We start from the raw sequence: 5000 nt of genomic DNA on the forward strand, positions 1-5000 counted from the left end.
GTTATTTGTACATTTGGTTATTGTACAGAAGAGAACCGGTTTGGCTAGTTTAGTTGTTGACGTTGCCCCGTACGCACAAATCTGTCGCACGTTCTCGATTGTTTACAAATCATTTGCTAAAAATTTAGTGCAAAAAAAAGATTGGATAATAAATAGCTTATTAGACTGACGGTTTAGTGTGTAGTAACGCTTAGAATACTCGTTTGTATTTTGACTCCCCCTAACGGGCTCGTCGAAATACAGCACAACTCGTAAAAATACTCAGCGTTACAACTACGATTTTTCTCTGTCCTTGGGTGTGATACATTAAAGTAACTTCCTGATGCTGTTGATCAGCGAAGGTTCTTAATTAAATCCACCAGCCATCACATTTACAGCGGTGTAAGGCCTGCACTTAATTTCTGTCACATATGTACATACACGCTACTGAGGACAACACTCATTTATTATTATACAACGTAATCAGCGATAATACGCCCTCAATAATGTCAGATTTAGTTATAACGCGAGATAGAGAACATACAATCTTAGAGCTAAGACACAAGAACGGTCGTCAACCCTCGATTTCCCCAATTTTTTTGTTTAAGGAATTCAATTCGGTATTTTCGACAATTGTATAGAAACGGTGAGATCCGATGCTTTACAGTGCGACGCTCGTTACCGTGGCCACCTAACAAAGTTTTTTAAAACTTCACGCCTCCTTGCAAAGTTCGAACGTTGGTAAGTTGAACACAGTTGCATGGGTTGTTGAGTTAACGTACTTACACTTAGTTGTCAAATTTGAAAGTTTGTTGGGTGGCCACGGTAAGGCGCGTTGCACTATAATCAGGGATTTGAGCTTTAACTTACTTAACAGTGTGTCAGTTCAGTCAGTACCTAAAAAAAATGACAGATTTTAAGTTTTAAATGTTAAATTATGAATTTTATCTTCTGCCCTTAATGTGTATGTTGATGGTTTGCATCTGAAGTCACGGAGACCATTTTTGTGCAAAGAACTATGCAGTAAAATGTCCTTTGGGAAATTGACTCTATTAGTATGCAAAACGTGTTGCCCATTATCTATTGCTTTGTACAATAATATGGCCGTGTTACCACGTGGATGCAGATCAAGATCTGGAATAACCTATGTTGCCAACATAGGTAGTTTTTAAGATTTTATTTCCTGTTTTGTATCTATCATAGTTAAGACTAACTTCTTCTTTTAATAAAGGATAGGAGCAAATTTCAAAACTAAGCCAGAACACCTCAAATTGACACAAGGATAGAAGGTGAAGTAAGAGTAAGTTTATTTCATTTATTTCTCTCGCTGTAAACTAGGATTAACCCATTTTTACCGGCATTTCATGTTTCCCATATAAACCCTACAAATCGTTAGGTAAGTTGACTGAGCATTCGAATTATGTGTTTGGGTTGCCTGTGGTCGTTGTCGCTTGAACTCCCCATTGTCCGAAACCCTGAATTTATGGCAAATCTTTCGATTCTTGAGCTTGTCTTCGCTGTTTCTTCCTTTGACATGGTAGATATTAGTTTAAAATGCCCAAGGAAGGAGGATAACCCTGGTTCAATGTTTATGTGTTTAATCCTGTCACTTTAGACGAATAAGCTCTTCGCAATATCCCCGAATAAAATGCTCAATTTTACACTCGAAACGATCCAACGATACAAAATGATCAAATAAATGTGCTATTCACAGCGTGACTTCCTTCAGGACGCAGGTAATTGTGCTAATTCCGTGGGAAGCAGTAGGCAGCCACTATTATAACAATCTGGGAAAATTTCTTTTTTTAATTCTTTTTTTGTTCGTCGTAGTTTTCGTAGTCACAAATTGCAGTGTTTTTTTTTAAATTCCTGTATCCCGCGAGGTGTATTTGTAGCGACCTGAAAAGATTTTCCTGCCCTCGACTTCATCTCGGGATCTCTCGCCTCAGGAGCCCGACGTCACTGCGCCATCAAAGCGTTCCTTAACCATTGCTGGAAAGTTGAAACTTTACTATGATTCCGTGTTCTTTATTTAGTTTGGAACCCTTCCCGCCCGCGATTATTGACACAGTGACCTCACATTTGAAAGTATTTGATAAAGTAGACAGATGATTTTTCTTTGAGAACGGAAAGCTTTAAAGGCAAGGAGAATTTTCCACGTTATTTCTAGATCATCGTTCTTGTGTGTTCCACTGTGAACATTACTGCATAGAACGAATACTCAATCGACCTGTTCCTCGCGAACCAGTTTGTTCAGTCGTTCCAAAACATTTTGTGAATCGAATCAGTATGTTCAAGTGCCCATTGTGCCAAATATTTTGTGAATCGAGCAAGTGTGTTCAGTCGGCCATTGTGCTAAGCATTTATCAATGTATCGAACGAGTGGTGTTCATTTTGTCATTGTGATTCAACACCTCGGTGTTTAATATTAGAAAGCTCTGTTTGGGAATTCCAACGCCATATATTCCTCCCAATATAAAATCAAAAACGTTAAAAGAACATTAGGAAACGCCTTTAACAACAAAATACAAAACGAAATCGAGTAAAGAAAAAGAAGTATAATATGTATACAAATATAGGCAGGTGGAACTAGCAGCGAATCCAGGAACGTAACCACATGGTCGCCCCATTTAAGAAATTTTGCCGAGTGAGAGTGAGACTGAGTACTGGTTTTTCAATAAACAAACAGAAAACAGAATAACCGCCGCCAGGAAACATTGAAACAGGGAAAACTCCATAAAATAAACAGGTTGTTTCATGTTAACACGCTTTCAGCAGTCAAGAGGAATAACATTTGGGACAGATACTTTAATGAAAATTCAAGCGTATCTTGAAAACGAAGCTTGTACCTTAATTCTGGGACTTCGAGATGGCAGTCGTGTAACAGTCCATAGTTTTTATTTCCTGCAAAATTGCTCATGGATCGCAATCGAATTCTCCCTTTTTGTGGGCGTGAAATTTCCATTGCAGAATTTCCACAGTTCAATACAGTGTTTAATATCTATCCGAGAGGACGAAAACCATGCTTCCCCGCTACATTAAAAGGAATATATTTGGCAGCACGCCCAATGTGCGTTTCTTGGGAGGCATAGCTGATGGTGGAAAAAAGCTACTTGAGAGAAAAAGTAAGCTAATTAAAAAGGAGGCGTGAGTGCAAATGTTACCCCACTCAGAGGGCATAATGTCCCATTAATTTTTGGCCTAAATATTCTGTATCCCGTTAATTCCTGTGCCAGTTCAGTTTTCCAAATATCCTGTATCCCGTTAATTTTCCCCGAAATATCCCGTATCCCTATAATTTTTTCACCTTAATATCCCGTATCCTGATAAGCCCTGATAACCTCTATTTCTGTTTTTAAAACAAATAACTAGTTAAATTACAGATTTATCTTTCTGGTAATCTTTCGCCACTTTCGAAAGTTTCCCCCAGTTGTAATTCACTGTAACTGGACAATTTGTGTTAACTGTTTGTGCATCCCACGGATGATGTTCATGTGAATAAATTATATGAGCAATCCTCAGCTCCAGGGTAACCCGATCGGCGTTGTAAACACGTTGAAAAATTCCAATTACAGGCGAGGCTTCTTTATTTGTTACTCCTATAAGAATAGTGTGAGGTATGAAGAAATAATTTCAAGTACATATGTTGCAGCTTTTACAATGAGCCTTGTGGCACTTGTGTAATGGAATGGAATGCAGTCTCTCCTCTTGACTGTTTTGTTTCCCAAAACAAAGCATTCTATAATTACTCGGGCTTTCCAGGGGAAACGCCCGATGTTAAATTTTGGCTTCGTCTTTTTTTCTTTTGCGTTCAGTCACAAATCGCACTCAAGGTAGAAAGGCGCATGCGAGAAGTTAACCAAAGCGAATACTCGGCCAATCTCTTTCCCAGAGCCTCCGTTACTCTTGTCCAGCGGAACGGGCGAGTAATTCAAAACCGGAACCAGAAAACTCTGGTTCCGGTTAAATAAGCGCGCAAGCGTGAGGGGAGGCGGTCAGAAATCAACAAAAACATCTGGAGGTCACCTTGCATGAAAGCGCTTACTCTTCACTGGAGTTAATACACTTGAAACGTTTAAACTGCGGAGAATCAAAAATAACAAGAGACATTTTCGTCAATCGAAACAGATTTCAGTATCTGGTGTCATGCAAATGACAATTCGGAAATTTAAATGCTGTATTTTAAAAACAAAAAACCTTATGGAAATGGCAAGTTGTAAATTAAAAGGAGCATTCTTCCTGTAAGGAATATGCTATTTATGTCGTCGACTTTAACCTCTTGGGGTCACGAAATGCACTGGGCCAGAGAAATGAGCCAATCATAGATAAGGGCGGAGTAAGGATAGGTCTAATTAAGGGATTGCAATCTCCGTGACTGGCGCTCTTAGCTGTACCTTCACTGAGTAAATTTGGATTATCAAAATTTTTCAGGCAAGTTTTATTCTGCTTAAGTTCTGTTTTTTTTTTTGCTTTTTTTTTTTTCAAATAGGGCTTTATTCTCGCTAAACGCTTTGCATGGCACCACCCCGGGTATTGATTCTTGGCCACTCCTTTATCCGCCGTTTAAAGGACTTTATTGCCTCTCATCCAAAGCTTGACGACAATTTTCTCATTTCCGAAGACTGCGAAATTAAATGTCATGGTGTTGGCGGTAGAACTATTGCAAAAATTCGTGCCTTTGACTTAACAGTGGCTGAGTCTTTTCTGCCCCAGATTGTCATTTTACAGCTGGGATCAAACGATCTCGTACAAGCTGACCCGTTGTCGATAGCATTCTTTACACAACGAGGGCATTTAACCAATCGCAATCTCTCAGTAGTGAATAAATTAACCATTCATTTGCTATTTATTCTCCAGTTCCTTGCGGTTTATGTTCACCAAGCCAATAAATAAATTTTTTCAAAGTGCACGACTTTCTGTACTTAGCAATATTTTTATCAAGACCGGGGATAAGTGTCGACATAAAGAGATTTATTTCTGGATCATCTTCAACCTCGTACAGACAAAAATCCAGAAGTAAG

At 38.9% G+C, this 5000-nt stretch overlaps 1 protein-coding gene across 3 annotated transcripts in view; it reads right to left on the reverse strand.

Annotated features, from left to right (window-relative positions):
* The window catches only part of LOC138005033 (collagen triple helix repeat-containing protein 1-like), a 14640-nt gene that overhangs the window by 5065 nt on the left and 4575 nt on the right, over nucleotides 1-5000 (reverse strand). The window contains exon 1 of one of the 3 annotated variants that reach the window (XM_068851334.1): nucleotides 850-871. The exons of the other annotated variants lie outside the window; for them this stretch is intronic. The gene's annotated coding sequence lies outside the window, so the exon portion shown is untranslated. Of the gene's footprint in view, nucleotides 1-849; nucleotides 872-5000 lie in introns of those variants that run through there. 3 annotated transcript variants of the gene reach the window in all.

Source organism: Montipora foliosa, chromosome 1, assembly GCF_036669935.1.
Source record: "Montipora foliosa isolate CH-2021 chromosome 1, ASM3666993v2, whole genome shotgun sequence".
NCBI classification, from domain to species: domain Eukaryota; kingdom Metazoa; phylum Cnidaria; class Anthozoa; order Scleractinia; family Acroporidae; genus Montipora; species Montipora foliosa.